General features: G+C 38.2%; 1 long non-coding RNA gene across 1 annotated transcript in view; it reads left to right on the top strand.

The window, feature by feature from the left end:
• The first annotated feature begins 728 nt into the window (after positions 1-728).
• The window catches only part of LOC145536831 (uncharacterized), a 109,973-nt gene continuing 89,808 nt past the window's right edge, over positions 729-20,893 (top strand). Inside the window, exon 1 of the long non-coding RNA XR_014076038.1 lies at positions 729-866. This is a non-coding gene — a long non-coding RNA (uncharacterized LOC145536831). The remainder of the gene's footprint in view (positions 867-20,893) is intronic.

Here is a 20,893-nt window from a genome sequence, read left to right as displayed (position 1 = left end):
ACTCAGTGGAGTGAAAAGAATTAGGTTTTGTACACTGTAACAGTCACTAGCTGTTGCAGCTTTTGGAAAATTGGTTCACCTCTGAGACTTGGGCTTTTCAGGTGACTCAGATGGTAAAGAACCGCCTGCAACGTGGGACACCTAGGTTCCATCCCTGGGTCAGGAAGATCCCCTGGAGAAGGAAATGGCAACCCACTCCAGTATTCTTGCCCGGAGAATTCCATGGACAGAGGAGCCTGGTGGGCTACAGTCCATGGGGTCACAAAAATTGGACAGGACTGAATGACTAACACTTTCACTTTCTGAGCCTTATTTTCCTCATCTATAAAATACGAAAAATCAGATCTCAGTTTACCTTACCATTTTGTGATACTTTGGTAAAATAACAGAAAGATAAATTTGTGTATTAAAAAATGTCACACGTGCGTGAGGTGAAAGTTGACTAGAACGAGAGATATGTAGAAATGTGGAAAGGGGTCGGGACAAAGGTAAAAGAAATTTGGGATGGAAAAATAAAAAAGAAATGAAGGAAAAGAAAACGAGGAATAAGGAGGTAATTTCAGCGGCGATAAAGGCTGTAACAGGAAGCGCAAGCTCTCAGAACACTAGGGGAGGGGCCGCAGGGCGGCTGGGTTATGTTGCCGAGGGGAGCCATTTTGGGAGTGCACGGCGGTTCGGCGCGGGGCCTATTTGACTGTGACGCCTAGCCCAGGTTTCTATCGCCCTATACCCTAAGGCTCATCTAAAACCTAAGATGGCGGCATTTGCATAGGGTGTAAGCGCTGCAGGCATACTTTATGTGAAAAGACGGCCAAAGGACGAGTCTCCTAAGGAATGTCCAGGAACTTGCGGATATTTGTGTTGAGGTGAGTGCTGAACCTCGCATCGAGTTGAAAAGTGACCATTAGTAACGTTACACACTTCGGCATCGCATGGCCTGACTGAGTGGGGGAGGAGCCGGCCTACATTTCATTTTTCTCTCTCTTCAAAATATTGGAGAGTAATTTCTCTCTCCTTAATCACCTTACTATCACGGATGAGGATAGGTGGTTGCAGAAACTAGCTCCTAGTGGGTATTCTGGGTCGTTTTCCTTTTTTTTTAAAATTTGTTTAATCGGGTTTTTATTGACACCATGCCGCCGCAAAATTCTCTCTCCCTAAAGCGCTTTCAGGAACTGCCTAACCTGTTGGACCTGCGGGTCCTTAATTCCTAAGGGCTGCCTTTCCATGTGCAAATTTAGTTTTGATAAACCAGTCAGTTTGTAATGTATTCACGGTGGGCTAGATTAAAATAATTTTTTTCTGTGCCCTTTATATATACTTCAAATGAGGACTTTTGGTCTTATAATACTTAACATTTGTCCGAGAAACATCTTAGAGATCGAGGTGGGTGTGTGTGTGTGTATAGATAATATTTCGGGGAGTTGCTACATTATATTGTGAATTGTTAGCTTGTTTACTCACTAAGTAAGAAAAGAGATAAATTTCCAGTGTTCAAATCTCTTGGTGAAAATAAATTTATGTTAAGCATAATATCATTACATGTTTACTGTAGGGGAAGACAGTAAAACTGGATTTGATCTATTAAATGCTTATGTGGTTAAAAGAAATTTCCCTCAAGAAATGCCCACATCTTACTCATACATTGCTGGAAAGACTATGAATTGCTGCAACCTTTTGAAAAAATGATCTGACAATATGTAAGGAAATAAAAAGACACAAATACTGCTTGACTAAATACTGGAACTTAATATTCTGACTTTTAAGAATCCATTCTACAGAAATAAATGTACCAGTGTGTAAGGATATATGAACAAGGATGCTTTTGTAGCTTTGTTTTTGTGACAACTGGAAACAACCTATATATCCGTCAGTAGGAGAGTGTTTGAATAAATCTTGGGACATTCATATTATGAAATATTTTGCAACTGTGGAAACAGATTTACCTCTATTGATCTAGAGAATACTCTAATGGATTGTTATGTGAAGAATGTAAGGTATAGAATACTCTGTCTAGTATAATTTCATGTTTTTGGTGATGGTGGTGGTGAGTGATGAGGGCTTCAGTGGTAGCTCAGCTGGTAAAGAATTGCATGCGATGTAGGAGACCCGGGTTCGATTCCTGGGTTGGGAAGATCCCTTGGAGAAGGGATAGGCTACCTACTCCAGTACTCTTGCCTGGAGAATTCCATGGAGGGAGGAGCCTGGAGGGCTATACAGTCCATAGGGTTGCACAGAGGCAGACAGGACTGAAGTGATTAAGCAGCAACAGCAGTGAGTGATGAAGGAATGTTGGATAAACTTTCTTTTCTTTGTCTTTTTGGGGGGCCTTCTATACTATGTTATGAAATACTTAAGACATATAGAAACATATAAAGAATAACACAGTGAACCTCTTTTCTCACCAGCCAAACTTATATAAAAAACTAAACATTACCATTATAGTTGGAGTGCTCTGTGTACCCATCCCTGATTGCATCCCTTCCTTCTTCCTCAGAAGTAACCATTATTTTAAATGGATTCTTGTGACTTCCCTGGTGGTCCAGTGACTAAGACTTAGTGCTTCCAATGCAGGGGGCCTGGTTCAATCCCTGTTCGGGGAACTAGATCCTGCCTGCGGCAACTAAGACCAGGTACAGCCAAATAAATATTTAAGAAAAAAAGTAAAGTGATTATTTTTCCCATGCATTTCTTAAACTTTTGTGATGTAGTGAACTTTTTCTAGTATGGGTTAGTTTTTATACATTTTGAAGGGAAATTTTTAAAAGTTGAATTTTAAGTGTTGGGCTGCAGTAACAGGGACCAGTTGAAATTTCTTCTAAATTTGAGGGCAGAATCTAATTAAAAAAAAAAAATTAAGCCAGGAAACAAGTGTCCACAAGGAAGTAGAGAAATTGGAGCTCACATACATTGCTGCTGGGATGTAAAATCGTGCAGCCACTGTGGAAAATAGTTTGACAGTTTCTCTGTAAGTTAAACATAGAATTACCACACTTCCTTGCCGACACTTGTTATCTCCTGTTTTTTTTTTTTTAATTTAAAAATTACAACCATTCTAGTGTGTTTGGAGTGTTATATCATTGTGGTTTAGATTCGAATTTCCCTAATCACCAATGATTTTGGCCACCTTGATGCACTTAATGGACATTTGTGTATTTTCTTTGTAGAGAAAAGAAAGTCTATTCAAGTCCTTTGCCCCCCTCCCCCTCCATTTTTAAAAAATTTGAGTGTCTTTTTGTTGTTGAGCTACAAATTCTTTGCATATTCTGGATATTTTGTATTTGTGTTATTGGACATTTGTGTATTTTCTTTGTAGAGAAAAGAAAGTCTATTCAAGTCCTTTGCCCCCCTCCCCCCCATTTAAAAAAAATTTGAGTGTCTTTTTGTTGTTGAGCTACAAATTCTTTGCATATTCTGGATAGTCTGATCATGTATATATATCTCATATGTAGAATTTTACAAATTTCCTCCCATTCTGTATATGTTTTTTATGCGTTCCTGGTAATGTCCTTTGGTATACAGATTTTTAAAGTCTGCTTTATTTTTTCTTTTGTTGCTTGTACTTTTGGTGTCAAATCTAAGAATTCTTTGCCAAATAAATCTAAGATTTATCTTTATGTATTTTTCTAAGTGTTCTATGGTTTTAGCTCTTATATTTATGTCATATATCCATTTTGAGTTATTTTTATATATGATATGAGATCCAATTTCATTCTTTTACATGTGCATAGCCAGTTGTCCCAGCACGACACTTTGGAGAGACTGTCCCGCATTGAATGGTCTTGGCGCCCTTGTTGAAATCAGTTGGCTTAGGTGTTTGGGTTTATTCAGGTCTTTCAAATTTATTTCATTTGTCTCTGTGCCTATCCTTATTCCAGTGCCATACTTTTGATTACTGTTGATTGTGTTAATTTTTAAAATTGAGAAGTGTCAATTCTCCAACTTTGTTCTTTCTCAAGATTGTTTTGGCTATTCGGGACCTCTTGTAATTCCATATGAATTTTAGGATTAGCTTGTCTGTTTCTTTTTAAATCATATAGAAAAAAATAAGAGGGATTACAAACCAGAAATACAATAATACTAGCTTTTATATTTACCTATGTAGTTAACTTTGCTGCTGCTGCATGCATGCTCAGTTACTCGGTTGTATACAACTCTTTGTGACCCCATGGACTGTAGCCCACCAGGTTCCTCTGTCCATGGGATTTCCCAGGCAAGGATACTGGAGTGGGTTGCCATTTCCTCCTCCAGGGGATCTACCTGACCCAGGGGATCAAACCTGAGTCTCTTGGGTCTCCTGCATTGGCAGGCAGATTCTTTACCACTGAACCACTTGGGGATCGCTTGTAGTTACCTTTGCCCGTGTTCTTTATTTCTTCATATAGTTTCGAGTTCGACTATTATCCTTCCATTTTATTCTGAAGAACTCCCTTTGACAGTTCTTGTAGGGCATGTCTGTTAGCAGTGAACTTCCTCAGCTTTTGTTTATCTGGGAATGTCTTAATGTCTCCTTCAGTTCCCTTTTGATAGATTTATTGAAATATAATTCACATACCATACAATTCACCCATTTAAAGTGTACAGTTCAATAGTTTTTAGTATATGTGCATCCATCACCAAATCTTACATTTTCATCACTCCAAGAGGAAGTCCATATGCTTTAGCCATAAGCCAATACCCCTTTGAACCCCACCTGCCCAGCCCTAGGTAACCACTAATCTCCTTTTATCTCTATAAAATTTTCCAGTTTAGAATATTTCATATGAATAGAATCATAATATATGGCCTTTTGTGATTGGCTTCTTTCATTTAACATACTTCTTCAAAGTTCATGTATGTTGTAGCATGTATCAGTACTTTATATCCCATTTATGGCTCCATTCATAGAATGGATATACTACATTTCCTTTGTTCATCCATCCAGACATTTGGGTTGTTTCTACCTTTAGGCTATCAAGAATGATTCTGCTAAAACATGTACAAGTTTCTGTACAGAAATATGTTTTCATTTCTATAGGTGTATACTTAAGAGTTGTTACTGGATCATATGGCAACTCTGTGCTTAATAGTTTGAGACACTGTTAGACGTTTTTCCAAAGTGGCTGCACCACTTTACACTCAGCAGTATGAGGGCTCTAACTTGTTTACATTCTCACCAGCACTTGTTATCATCCTAGAGGGTGTGAAATGGTATCTCTTTATAGTTTCCTTTCCCACAAGGTTAGGTCCCTGATGTTGTTCTTGAGGGAGGTGCAATTTGAATATACCCACCATCACCCTGGGATGACTGAGTTTTGTTAGAGCTGTCTTTCTCTGACCACACCCAGCAGCCAGCAGCCAAGCTCCATTCACTGATCCTTTAATTGTTTTGCATAATGCCCAAGGGCATAAACTACTCTGAAAACTAATTCAATCAAACTGTGGGTCTTTTGAAGAATTAGTACAGGTTAGTGTTTGATATTTGTTCTGGCTCCAAGAGGGTTCTTCCCAGTTGCCTTATTCCCCATTTCTCACCTGCAAACTCGTTGACCTACAGTTTGGTGTATATTTTGAATCTTCTCCCAATTGCTTTTCTTTACAGTTCAGTCAGTCAGTTCAGTCGCTCAGTCGTGTCTGACTCTTTGAGACCCCATGGACTGTAGCATCCCAGGCCTCCCTGTCCATCACCAACTCCTGGAGTTTACTCAAACTCATGTCCATTGAGTCGGTGATGCCATCCAACCATCTCATTCTCTGTTGTCCCCTTCTCCTCCTGCCTTCAATCTTTCCCAGCATCAGGGTCTTTTCCAATGAGTCAGCTCTTCGCATCAGGTGGCCAAAGTATTGGAGTTTCAGCTTCAACATCAGTCCTTCCAATGAACACCTAGGACTGATCTCCTCTAGGATGGGCTGGTTGGATCTCCTTGCAGTCCAAGGGACTCTCAAGAGTCTTCTCCAACACCACAGTTCAAAAGCAGCAATTCTTCAGCACTCAGCTTTCTTTATAGTCCAACTTGCACATCCACACATGACTATTGGAAAAACCATAGCTTTGACTAGACGGACCTTTGTTGGCAAAGTAATATCTCTGCTTTTTAATATGCTGTCTAGGTCGGTCATAACTTTTCTTCCAAGGAGCAAGTGTCTTTTAATTTCATGGCTGAAGTTACCATCTGCAGTGATTTTGGAGCCCCCCAAAATAAAGTCTGTCACTGTTTCCATTGTTTCCCCATCTATTTGCCATGAAGTGATGGGACCAGATGCCATGATCTTAGTTTTCTGAATGTTGAGTTTTAAGCCACCTTTTCACTTTCATCAAGAGGTTCTTTAGTTCTTCTTCACTTTCTGCCATAAGGGTGGTGTCATCTGCGTATCTGAAGTTATTGATATTTCTCCTGGCAATCTTGATTCCAGCTTGTGCTTCCTCCAGCCCAGCGCTTCTCATGATGTACTCTGCATATAATTTAAATAAGCAGGGTGACAATATCCAGCCTTGACGTACTCCTTTTCCTATTTGGAACCAGTCTGTTGTTCCGTGTCCATTTCTCACTGTTGCCTCCTGACCTGCATACAGATTTTCTTTACAACCTGGCTTTTTTTTCAGTGCTCCTCTAGGCTTGACTTTTTCCATAGACTTGCAAATGAAGTCAGTTCAGTTCCTTTGAGAAGAGAATAGGAGCTATCTGTTTTAAAGTCTACTTTTTCCCTCAAGCAAAAGCTTTGAGTCTGATCTCTGCAGGTGGGGGTAGGGACAATGGCAAGTTTCTGAGTGACAGTTCTGTTTTGTTAGCTGAGTGCTTAGTGGAGGGGAGAGTACAACCGGAGATCCTCTCAGTTTACCTTTTACTCCTCACAACCCAGGGCAAGGATGTTCAGGGCCCCAGTATTCTCCACATACCACATCCAGTAAAAGTCTTCATTCCACCACTGTGGATTAGGTGGCAGAAGGGAACCCCTACCTCTAAACCACAGTTGTTCAGGACTCAGCCCTAGCAACAGGCTGGGTAGCTGGATGGGAAACTCCAATGCCCTGTTCTTCCAGAGAAGAAAGCCCTCTAAATGGGACTTGGGGGTGGTGGTGGAGAGGGAGTTTTTTGTCTTGAATTCAGGAGTCTTGAGTAGTCTTCCTCTCCTTGAGCTGGGATGGGAGAGGGAGGGAGGGAGAAAGTAGTCTTGGTTCAGATACCACAGGCTCACCTTCCTTAGTGAATTTTAAAAGATGTTCTTGAATAGATATTTCTTCATTTGTTGTTTGTTCTTAAAACCACTTCCAGAGGGTTTAAACGGTTGCTTTTTTTTTTTTTTTAATAGTTTTCATCAGTTTCAGTGGGGAACAGGACACTCGAGCTCCTCATGCTGTCTTGCCATATGTTAATCTCTTTCCTTTCTTTTTGAAGGATTGTTTTATGAGAAATAGAGTCATTGATTCAGAGCTCTTTTACCCCCCAGCAATTAAAATATGTCATTGCATTGCCTCTGGCTTCCATGGTTTCTGTTGGTGAGTTACCTTTCTTAATTTTAAGATTCTCTCTTTTTCTTGGGTTTCAACATTTTGGTTATACTATGGCTCAGTGTGGATCTCTTTGAATTTATTCTATTTCTGGTTCATTAGATTTCTTAAGATAATGTAGATTGGGCATTGTTTCTTCATAAACTCCTTTTTCATAATTACCCTTTATTTGAATTTGAAAACTGAATGAAGAACAGAGAATATTGCTTCCTTAGTTTTGGTCTGCATTTTGGATAAGAAAATAGCTTACAGAAATATAATTTGGGGACCTGTGAAGAATATTGAGGGATTAGAACAGCTTTAATTGACTAAATCAGACTAAATCTATAACCCTTTCACAGATTGATAAGATGAAGATACAAAGCAGACAATGATAACTGATACTTGGAGATCAATGAGAAAATTGAGAGGAGTCAGACTGGGCCCATCATTCAATACAGAAGTCTCGTGGCTTATGTTTCTGAATTGTATGTCTTAAAACTTATAATGAATACCTGAGTTGTATAGAGATGAGAGAGGTTACAACTTCAGATCCCAAGTTATATATGAAGCCTGTTTAGTCCTACAGGATTCTGAATATTTCCTCAAGATTGTCTGTCATTTTAATAAAAATAGAACTATCACTTCTGTTTATTTCATATTTGCTACACTCAATATACTTTACTCATCAACTCATTGGAACTCTTAAAAATTCTAAATAATTGGTAAAGCATTTTGCAGATGAGAAACTTGAGGTTTATTTGGGGACTGATCCACCTATAGTCATGGTTAAATATTGGCAGCTCAGGGATTTTGTTTGGTTTATGATGTATCTGTAGATGTACTTGAAATGGATGGGGAAAACAGTTTTGTTTTGTGTTCTCAAATTTTATAATAACCTGTCTGGAAGTGTGAATTATTTGATTTGAACATTTCCAGGTAATTTTACACTATACCTCATGTGATATTTCTTTTCAATAAATAATTGTTGTTTACAATGTATAAATCTATATCCCTGATTATGTCTAAGGGCACGTGGAAAGTCAGCAGAAAGACGCATATGCCTGAAACACCAAATGCTATGCATATAGTCCCCTTCTACAATGCTATCAAGTCAACTACCCTCCCTTAGAACTTGTCAGGGATGCCCTCTTAGAAGCAAAGTATCCATGATGTTTTAGAAAGCAAGGAAGTAAGTGTGGATTTCAGTCAAGATTTGCAGGCCTTGCTGGACACATCCCAGGGAAAATTTTTCAGAGATGTGATGCTGGAGAACATGTCTGGTCTCTTAGTGAGTATGTCAACATTGACTTCTTTTTTTTTTTTTCCTTCAAATATTCTTTATCCCTTTCTCTCCCTCTTTTTCTTTTGGATCTCTCATTTTGTTGGTATGCTTGATAGTTTCTACAGGTCTCTTAGTTTCTTTTCCCATTTCTCCCACCCTCCACCCCTGCCTCTGGCAACCACCAGTCTGTTCCCTGTATCTATGATTTTTTTTTTAAATGATTTCACGTATAAGAGATCATACAGCATTTGTCTTTGTCTAACTTCTTTCACTTAACATAATACCCTGAGGTCCATCCATATTGTCACAAATGGCAAGATTGTATTATTTTTTATGGCTAACATTCCATTGTATTTATATATTATATATACACATTGTTGTTGTTTAGTTGCTAAGTTGTTTCCAACTCTTTCGCAACTCCATGGAGCCTGCCAGGCTCCTCTGTCCATGGGATTTCCCAGGCAAGAATACTGGAGTGGGTTGCCATTTCCTTCACCAGGGGATTGTCCCAATTCAGGGATCAAACCGTTGTCTCCTGCATTGGCAGGCATGGGCTTCCCCAGTGGATCAGTGATAAAGAATCTATCTGCCAATGCAGGAGATGTGGGAGACGCGAGTTTGATCCCTGGGTTGGGAAGATCCCCGGGTTGGGAAGATCTCTTGGAGGAGGAAATGGCAAGCCATTTTAGTATTCTTGCAGGGAAAATCCCATGGACAGAGGAGATTGGCAGGCTGTAGCCCATAAGGTTAGAAAGTGTTGGACACGACTGAGCAAGCAAGCATGTATATATATACATATATATACATATATCTATGTATGTATGTATATATATGTGTATATATATATATATGTATATGTGTATATGTATATATATATGTGTGTGTGTATATATATATATATATATATATGCATGCACACACACACACACACACCCATCCCACAATTTCTTTATCCATTAATCTATTGGTGGACATTTAAGTTGTTTCCATGCTCAGCTATGTAAATGATGCAGCTGTGATCATGGGAGAGCAAATGTCTTTTCAAGTTAGTGTTTTTATTTTCTTCAGATTGTTGTTCAGTTGGCAAGTTGTGTCTGACTCCTTGTGACTCCATGGACTGCAGCATGCCAGGCTTCCCTGTTCCTCACCATCTCCTGGAGTTTGCCCAAGTTCATGTCCATTGCATCGGTGATGCCATCCAACCATCTCATTCTCTGTCTTCATCTTCTCCTTCTGCCTTCAATCTTTCCCAGCATCAGGGTCCTTTTCAATGAGTTGGCTCTTTGCATCAGATGGCCAGAGTACTGGAGCTTCAGCTTCAGCATCAATCCTTCCAATGAATATTCAGGGTTGATTTCCTTTAAAATTGACTGGCTTGATCTCCCTGCTATCCAAGGGACTCTCAAGCGTCTTCTCCAGCACCACAGTTCAAAAGCACCAATTCTTCGGTGCTCTGCCTTCTTTATGGTCCAGGTCTCACAACTGTACGTGACTACTGGAAAGGCCTTGACTATATGGACCTTTGTTGGCAAAGTGATGTCTCTACTTTTTAACATACTGTCTAGCTTTGTCACAGCTTTCCTGCCAAGAAGCAATAGTCATCTTATTTCATGGCTGCAGTCACAATCCACAGTGATTTTACAGCCCAAGAAGAGGAAATCTGTCCCTGCTTCCACCTTTTCCCCTTCTATTTGTCATGAAGTAATGGGGCTGGATGTCATGACCTTAGTTTTTATATTTAGTTTTAAGCCAGCTTTTTCACTCTCCTCCTTCACCCTCATCAAGAGACTCTTTAGTTCCTCTTCACTTTCTGCCATTAGAGTGATATCATCCATATATCTGAGGTTGTTGATATTTCTCCCAGCAATCTTTTTAAATAAACAGGGTGACAATAAACAACCTTATACTCCTTTCTCAATCCTGAAATAGTCAGTTGTTCCATACAAGGTTCTAACTGTTGCTACTTGACTGGCATACAGGTTTCTCAGGAGGCAGTTCAGGTGGTCTGGTATTCCCATCTCTTTAAGAATTTTCCACAGTTTGTTGTGATACACACAATCAAAGGCTTTGGCCTAGTCAAGAAAGCAGAAGTAGATGTTTTTCTGGAACTCGATTGCTTTTTTGATGAACCAATGGATGTTGGCAATTTGATCTTTGGTTCTTCTGCCTTTTCTGAACCCAGGTTGAACATGTGGAATTTCTCAGTTCATGTACTGTTGAAGCCTAGTTTGAAGAATTTTGAGCATAAAACAATTGTTATGAATGTAGAAGAACGACTAAAAGTGTTAAGTTGAATTATGAAAGATATAAGAAAGATTTAACTTCTGAGGATGAAAAATGTAATTGTCAACTTTAACTTCTTTAAGGAGTTTCCTGTCATCTTTGTGTTATTAATTTCTAGTTGAATTATATTATGGTTTGAGAAAATACTTTGTATATTTTCAGTTTTGTTGTTGTTACTGAAGAAGGTGCATGGTGAGGCCAAAGAAACCAAAATGTCCAGTTTGGAGCAGAGAAAAGTTTATTTCAGGGCCAAGCAGGGAGATATGGGTGGCTCCTGCTCAAAAAACACCCAACTCCCCAAGGATTTCAGCAAAGCATTTTTAAAGACAGGGTGAGGGAGGGGCGTTCCAGTGACTGGGATCAGCTCCTGCACAATTCTTTTGTTTCCGTCAACATTACCAGTCCTTAGGCTCCATATCTGCATGATCAAGTAGTTAATTTGTTCCATTTGATGGTGGCATTTAGCATCTGAAAAACTCAGGAAATATGCATGAGGTACTGTTATTTGGGTACTGTTATTATTCACAGAGGAGCTACAGCAGAAGTATATGGGGGAGGAGTCTGTCCTGGGAAAACCGGATGGGTTCCTGCTTGGAGTTGGTTGTTGAGTGTCCCACTCTTTTGTGACCCTATGGACTGTAGCCTCCAGTCTCCTCTGTCCATGGGATTCTCCAGGCAAGAATACTGGAGTGGGTGGCCATGCCCTCCTCCAGGGGATCTTTCCAGTCCAGGGATCAAACTCGCATCTCCTGCATTGGTAGGCTGGTTCTTTACCTGCTAGTTATATTGCCATATACTTCATTGATTGCATGAAGTATAGTTTATTTAGCTAATCTCTTATGTATAGGCATTCAGATTCTTTCTAGTGTTTTCCAGTTGCTAACAAGGCTGCAATGAATAAATTTGTGTATATAAATTTTTATATTGTTGAAGATGTATCTAGAGGGTAGATACTCGTATAAGAGTTATTAATTGCTTTTGCTGTTGTAAGTATTGCCAAATATCCGTCCAAAATGACTGTACAGTTTGCATTTGCACTAGCCATGTGTGAGAGTGCCTATGTCCTCACAGCTTCACCAACTGAATGTGTTTTCCTTATACATAATATATATGTGAATGTGCATGTACGTTTGTACTTGTTTTAAGCAAATGTAGGATCTTATCAAACATGCTGTTTATAGTTTTTGCATTTAAAAATAAACCATGGTTATAAGTACATATATATGCATACATAATGCATTAGATATGCATACATGCTTCTATTTGCAGTGACTTCTTACTTTTCCTTTATATGTGTTTACCATATTCAACCAAGGCTCTCTTAATTAAACTTTTTTCAGTCTTTTCACTATCATATACAATGGTGTGGTTATTTTGGAATAGTTGTAAATTCACATATAGTTGTAAGAAATAATAAAGAGAGAGCCCATGTATCGTTTACCCAGTTTTTACCAATTGTAACATTTTGTAAAACTTGAAATAAAACAAGGATTGACATTGATACAGCCCATTGTTCTTATTCAGATTTCCCAATTTTCATATTTTAAAAATATTGCCAATCTGCTGAGCAGTGACATCCCAGTGTTTTTTAAATTTGCATTTAAAAAATTTTGGGGTTTGAACTTTTTCTCATTGAAGTATCATTTTTATAGCTTTTGTTTTGCAAGTAGTTGCTTCTTTTCTTCTAAAGTATAGATAAACTATATCTATTGGACTTTTGGTTATTTTTTGCTGCAATTTCAAATAATTATTTATATGTTTAAAGGGATAAATTGCAAATATTGTCTCCAAGTTTGTTATTTGTCTTTTTTTCAATTTAGATATCATTAACAAATAATTTAAAATTGACAGTGCCATAGTTTTATTGCACTATTTTTTTGTTTATTCATTCACTTGCCAAAGGACTTTTTGGTGTCTTCAGTTTTTGCCTCAATGAGTATTTGGATACTAGTTTTGGTATAGAGATATATTTTGATTTTTATCTTTGGGAAATACCTAGAAGTAGGATTACTGGGTCATGTAGTAAGAGTATATTTATGTGTATAAGAGACTGACAGTTTTCCAAAAAAAAAAAAAACTTTACCATTTTATATTTCCACCTGAAATATATGAGAGTTTCCATCCTCACTGGCACTTCATGGTTTTTTTTAAAGCCATTCTGATAGGTGTGTAGTAGTATCTTGTCATTTTAATTTGCATTTCCCTAGTGACTACGATATTAAGTACCTTTTCATGTGCTATTTGAAATCTATTTCTTTGGTGAAATGTCCTAATTTTTTGTCCATTTTTTATTGGATTGTCTGTCTTAGTATTGAGGTAGAAAATTTCTTTATATTTTCCAGATAGAAGCCCTTTGTCAGATATATGTATTGTGAATATTTTCTTTCATTTTCTGGTGTGCCTTTTGGTTTTCTTAAAGGATGTTGTTCAAAAATCAATTTTTTTTGATGAAATTCATTTTATAATTGTTTTAATGGTTTATCCTTTTTGTGTTTTATCTAACAAATACTTATATAATGTCAAGGTGGGGAAAATATTCAATGTTTTCTTCTAGAAGTTTTATAGTTTTACTTCTTTGATCTATTTCAGGTTAATTTTTGCATTTGGCATTAAGTTAAGGTCAATGCTTATTATTCTTGCATATGGATATTCAGCTATTCTAGAATTACTGCTTGAAAAGATTTCCCTTTTCTTATTGAATTGATTTGATACCTGTGTCAGAAACAGTTGGTTGCATATTTGTTGCTCTGGTTCTGTTTCATTTTGTTCCATTGATCTTTGTTTTTTCCCTCTTACTAGTAAGTAAGAGATACCAAGAAATGGCTTGCAATCAGGATAAAGAATCTGCTTGCAATTCAGGAGACACAAGAGACACAGCTTCGATCCCTGGGTCAGGAAGATCCCCTGGAGAAGGGAATGGCTACCCACTCCAGTATTCTTACCTGGAGAATCCCATGGACAGAGGAGCTTGGCGGGCTACAGTGCAAAGGATTGCAAAGAGTTGGACACAGCTGATCGATTAAGCAAGCAAGCAAGCGATGCGATGCTTTTGGTTACTGTAGCTTTTTTGTTAACTCTTGATGTCAAGTACTTTATGTCCTTCCAACTTTTTTCTCTTTTAAGAAAATTGCTTAGGGACTTCCCTGGTGGTAATACAGTGGATAAAAATCTGCCTGCCAGTGCAGGGGACATGGGTTTGATCCCTGGTCCGGTAAGATCCCACATGCTGTTTAGCAACTAAGCCCATGCACCTAGAGCCTGTACTCCACAAGAGAAGTCACCACAATGAGAAGCCTGTGCACCTCAACTAGAGAGTAGCCCTTGCTCTCTGCAACTAACGAAAACCTATGTACAGCAAAGAAGACCCAGTGCAACCAAAAAAAATAAAAGTAACAGGAGAATATTTAAAAATGTTATTAAAAAATTACTTTAACTATTTTAGACTTCTCATTTCCATATAAATTTTAGTAGCTGTCTGTCAATTTCATCTAAAAATAATTTTGTGTTTTTCTTCCATAAAATTCTCATAGGTGTTTTTGTTTCTGAGTATTTTTAAAGTTGGACAACGACTTCTTTTGTGTTTATACTTTAATAGCAATGAGCATAATAAGTTTAGTTCATGCTTTCTTTTTCTCAGAATTTTTTTATACTTGCTCTGTTTTTCTCAGGCATTTCAATACTGCTGTGGATGATTCTGGAGAAGACCTGTTCCCCTTCTCCCTACTAGATACTTAATTGTCTTTTTTCTTAAACTAAAAACATTTAAGATGAATAGATTTTACTTTATAAACAGTTTTAGATTTATAGAAAAATCAAGCAGATAGTATAGAGAGTTCCTATGGAAACTCTCTATGGATAGTGTTATGATACTACCCCTCACCCCAATCACACAGATTGCATGTTTGCTCAGCTTATATTAGTGTGGTTTATTTGTTCCAACTAATGAATCATTATTCATATATTTTATTAACTGTAGTCCATAGTTTACTTTAAAGTTCACTGTGTTGTACAGCTCTATGGGTTTTGATAAATGCATTATGTCATGTATCCAGCATTACAGTATCATACAGAATGGTTTCCTCTGTGCTCCTTCTATTCATCCCTCCTTCTCCTGTGCACCCCTCCCTCCCAACCCCTCACAAGCACTGATCCTTTTACTGTCTCTCTAGATTTGCCTTCCTTTTCCATGTCATGTAGTCAGAATTATACAGTATATGGCCTTTTCAGGCTGTCTTCTTTCACTTAACAATATGCATTTAAGGTTCCTTCATGTCTTTTTATAGCTTGATAGCTCACTTTTTTTTTTTTTTAACATTGAAGAATATTGCATTGTCTGGACATACCATCGTTTACTTAACATTCACCATCTGAAGAACATCTTGGTTGCTTTCAAATTTTGGTGATTTATATATTATTATTAACTAAAGTCCATAGCTTTTTGAATAGAGCTACTATAAACAGTCATATGCAGATTGTTGTGTAGACAAAACTTTTCAGCTCCTTTGAGTAGATACCAAGGAACATGATTGCTGGATTGTGTGTTAAGAGTATGTTTAATTTTGTTATAAATTGCCAAACTATCTTTCAAAGTGGCTGTTGTGTTTTGCATTCTCACTAGCAATGAATGAGAGTTTCTGTTGCTGTTTTGGCTGGCGTGTGTCTTTTTTTTTTTTTTTTTAATTATTACATCATTCATTCTAATGTAGTGGCATTTCATTGTTTTAACTTGCAATTCTCTTATGACCTACCCTCATACCTCAGTTGGTAAAGAATCCGCCTGCAATGCAGGAGACCTGGGTTTGATTCCTGGGTCAGGAAGATCCCCTGGAGAAGGGACAGGCTACCCACTGCAGTATTCTTGGGCTTCCCTGTGGCTCAGCTGGTAAAGAATCCACCTGCATTGTGGGAGACCTGGGTTTGATCCCTGGGTTGGGAAGATCCCCTGGAGAAGGGAAAGGCTAGCCGCTCTAGTATTCTGGCCTGGAGAATTCCATGGACTTCAGTCCATGGAGTCGCAAGGAGGTGGACACAACTGAGTGACTTGCCCTTTCTCTTGTGACCTATGATGTTGAGCATCTTTTCATATCCTTATTTACCATCTGTGTATCTTACTTGGTGAGGTAACTATTCAGATGTTGTGTTTATTTTCTTGACTGAGTTGCTTACTTTATCATTGAGTTTTTAGAGGTCTTTGTTTATTTGAGTACAAGTCCCCTTATCTCATATATGTTTCACAATATTTTCTCCAAATCCACCTTGTCTTTCCACCCTCTTTGTACTGTCTTTCACAGAGTGCATGTACACAGAGTGCATGTGTACATGCTCAGTCATGTCAGTCCTTTCCAACTCTTTGCAACCCCATGGACTGTATGTAGCCCACCAAGCTCCTGTGTCCATGGGATTTTCCTGGCAAGAATACTGGAGTGGGTTTCCATTTCCTTCTCCAATGCATGCATGCATGCTAAGTCGCTTTAGTCGTGTCCGACTGTGAGACCCCATGCACAGCAGCCCACCAGGCTAAAAGCATCCACCTGCAATGCAGGAGCCGCAAGTTCAATCCCTGGGGTCAAGAAGGTCCCCTGGAGGACGGCATGGCAACCCACTCCAGTGTTTTTACCTGGGAAATCCCATGGACAGAGGAACCTGGCGGACTACAGTCCATGGTGTCACAAAAGAGTTGGACAGGACTTGGTGAGTAAAAACCACAAAAACAAAAGCTTACATTAGGCTTCACTGTTTGTATTATACGCTTTATTCATTTTTGACAAATATATATAGATACATGCATCCATCATTACAGTTTCATACAAGAGTAGTTACACTGCCCTAAAAATCCTTTGTGCTCTGCCTTCTCATCCTACCCCACCCCCCAAATTCCTGACAAGCACGGACAGTTTTACTACTTCCATTGCTGTGCCTTTCCCAGAATGTCACACAGTTGGAATCGTATTGATACATTATGTGTAGCCTTTTCACTTTACTTCTTTCACTTAGCAGTGTGCATTTTAAGATTCATTCATGTTTTTTCTTGGCTTGATGGCTCATTTCTTTTTGTTCCTGAATAATACATGCTGTTTTATAGTATATAATATTTTCCATAGTAATTGGAAGATTTACCAAGATAGGCCAAACCTTAACCATAAAACAAACCTTAACAAGTTTAAGACAATTGTAATCATAATCATAAATAGTATATTCTGATTTCAGTGGACTCAAACTAAAAGTTAATAATAGAAAAATAACAGGACACTCTCTAACCACTTAGACATTAAACAATACTTTTTAAAATACTCTGTGGGCCAAAGATGAAGTCTCAACGGGGAAATTTTTATGTATGTGTGTGCATGCATGTTTATGTGCATATATAAGGAGATCAGTCATGGCTGTTCATTGGAAGGACTGATGTTGAAGCTGAAACTCCAATACTTTGGCTACCTCATGTGAAGAGTTGACTCACTGGAAAAGACCCTAATGCTGGGAAGGATTGGGGGCAGGAGGAGAAGGGGACGACAGAGGACAAGATGGCTGGATGGCATCATTGACTCGATGGACATGGGGTGTGGGTGGACTCAGGGAGTTGGTGATGGACAGGGAGGCCTGGCGTGCTGTGGTTCATGGGGTCGCAAAGAGTTGGACACAACTGAGCAACTGAACTGATATGTATCTGAAAGAAATATAAGCTCAGCTATCAAAAATGTGTGACACAGTATTAAAACATTGTATGGAGGGGGATTTATACCACTAAATACTTTCATTAGAAAAGAGGAAAGGTCTCAATTTTGTAATCTATTTTCTGTCTCCAACTAGTAAAATAACATAATTTAACCAAAACCAGCAAAAGGAAGGAAAAAATAAGGTAAGAAATGGATGAATCTGAGCATAGGAAAACAATAGAGAAACTAAGCAGAATAAAAGTTCAGTGTAGTTTGTAAACTTCTTGCAAGAATAACAAAGATAGAGAAGACAAGCCATGGTATTAGGAATGATCCTGCAGCCATTGAAAGAATAATAAGGGTATAATACAAACAACTGTATACTCATACATTCATCAGCTTAGACATAGAAGGCGAATTATTCAAAATCAACAAACTATGAAATCTAAATCAAGATGAAATGAACAACTTGAATAGTCCCAGAGCAATTAAAGAATTGAAAGTGTAATTTGGAAGATTCTAAAATAGATATCTCAAGACCCAGATGAGTTCACTGTTACATGCTGCAAATTATTTAAGGAATAATTAAAACCAAGTTTACACAATCTCATTAAAATATAGAACTCATTTTGATACTAGTGTTACGGTGATATGAAATTAGGGTACAAAAACATTCAAAATTAGTACAAAACCCCACAGAACTACAGACTAGTATATTTCATCATCTTAAATCCAAAATACTTTACACAAAACATTAGCAGATTGAATCTGATAGGATATAAAAAAAATTATACATGATAACCAAGTGGAATTTTCCGAAGTATATGCAAGGGTAATTTAGCATTTGAAAGTCAATCAATATAACACACTTCATAAATAGGCTAAAGAAGAACAATCATAGGGTTATATTGATGACAGAAAGTCATAGGGCAAAATCAAATTCCCATTCATGATAATTCTTGGAAAATGAGGAATATAGGCTGACTCCCTTGACTTGATAAATAGCATCTATAGAAACCCCATAGCTACTATCATACATAATGATGAAAGACTGAATACTTACCTTTAGAGTCAAGAAAATGGAAAAAGATGTCTTTTCTCCCCTCTTTTATTCAACAGAGTACCATAAATTCAAGCCACTGTAGTAAAGCAAGAAAATAAAAGATATCCTAGTAAGAAAGAAAGAAATTTGTTCCTATTTGCAGATAACATATGTCTGTGTAGAAAATCTCAAGGAATCTACAGAAACCCAAGAAATTCCTAGATTTAGTGATTTCAACAATGTCACAGGCTACAAGATCAATACAGAAAATCTCATTTCTGTATGCTATCAGTGAATGTGTGGAAAGTGAAATTTAGAAGTAGAATATAATTTGCAACTACTTTAAGGAAATAAAATACTTAGATATTTGTTGTTGTTCAGTTGCTAAGTTCTGTCCAGCTTTTTGTGACCCCATGAACTGCAGCATGCAAGGCATCCCTGTCCTTCACTATCTCCCAGAGTTTGCTCAAACTCGTGTCCATTGAGTCGATGATCCACCCAACCATCTCATCCTCTGTTGTCCCCTTCTCCTGCCCTCAATCTTTGCCAGTATCAAGGTCTTTTCCAATGAATTGGCTCTTCTCATCAGGTGATCAAAGTATTGGAGCTTCAGCATCAGTCCTTCCAATGAATTGATTTCTTTTAGGAATGACTGGTTTGATCTCTTTGCAGTCCAAGAGACTCTCAAGAGTCTTCTTAAGCACCACAATTGGAAAGCATCAATTCTTTGGCGCTCAGCCTTCTTTATGGTCTATCTCACGGGATGACAATATACAGCCTTGATGTACTTGATGTACTCCTTTCTCAATTTTGAACCAGTCTGTTGTTACATGTCTGGTTCTAATTGTTGCTTCTTGACCTGCATATAGATTTCTCAGGTGGCAAGTAAGGTGGTCTGGTATTCCCATCTCTTTAAGAATTTTCTACTGTTTGTTGTGATCCACACAGTCAAAGGCTTTAGCATAGTCAGTGAAGCAGAAATAGATGTTTTTTTCTGGAATTCTCTTACATTATACAGATTTTGGCAATTTGATCTCTGGTTCCTCTGCCATTTCTAAATCCAGCTTGTACAGCTGGAAGTTCTTGGTTCATGCGCTGTTGAAGCTTAGCTTGAAGGATTTTGAGCATTACCTTACTAGCATGTGAAATGAGTACAATTGCCCGGTAGTTTGAACATTCTTTGGCGTTGCCCTTTTTGGGATTGGAATGAAAACTGACCTTTTCCAGTCCTGTGGCCTTTGCTGGCATATTGAGTGCAGCTCTTTAACAGAATCTTCTTTTAGGATTTTAAATAGCTCAGTTGGAATCCCATCACCTCCACTAGCTTTGTTCATCTTAACTAAACATGTACAGGATCTGTATTCTGGAAATCACTAAATGGTGATGAAATAAACTAAGGAAAACCTAAAAAAACTGAAGATACCTACCATGTTCATAAATTAGATAAGTTAGTAAAGATGTCAGCTGTCTCCAGAGTAATATAGGTTTAATGGGATCCCTGTTTAAAACCTAGTATGTTTTTCTATTTTAGGTATAGTCAAGCTTATTCTAAAATGTATAGTGAAAGGCTTAGGCCCTAGAATAGCTAGTACAATTTTGATCAAGAATAAATTGATGGAATCATTCTGTTATTAATTGTTTTTATTCAGTCACCCAGTCGTTTATGACTATTTGTGATGCCATGGAGAGCAGCACGTAGGCCTCCCTGTCCCTCACCATCTCCTGGAGTTTGCCCAAGTTCATGTTCATCAAACTATTGTTAATACCTAGCAATAATCATGGAGAAGGCAATGGCAACCCACTGCAGTACTCTTGCCTGGAAAATCCCATGGATGGAGGAGCCTGGTAGGCTGCAGTCCATGGGGTCACTAAGAGTCAGACACGACTGAGTGACTTCACTTTTACTTTTCGTTTTCATGCATTGGAGAAGGAAATGGCAACCCACTCCAATGTTCTTGCCTGGAGAATCCCAGGGATGGGGGAGTCTGGTGGGCTGCTTTCTATGGGGTCACACAGAGTCGGACACGACTGAAGCAACTTAGCAGCAGCAGCAGCAGCAATAATCAAGAGAGTTTTATATTGGTAGAGGGATAGACACGTAGATCAATGCAGAAAAAAACTGAGAACTGAGAAATAGACAAATACAATTAATTATGCCCAAC

The sequence above is a fragment of the Giraffa tippelskirchi genome, chromosome X (assembly GCF_054371585.1).
Source record: "Giraffa tippelskirchi isolate mGirTip1 chromosome X, T2T-mGirTip1v1.2.pri, whole genome shotgun sequence".
In the NCBI taxonomy this organism is placed as follows: Eukaryota; Metazoa; Chordata; class Mammalia; order Artiodactyla; family Giraffidae; genus Giraffa; species Giraffa tippelskirchi.
This window is presented reverse-complemented; position numbering and strand designations above follow the sequence as displayed.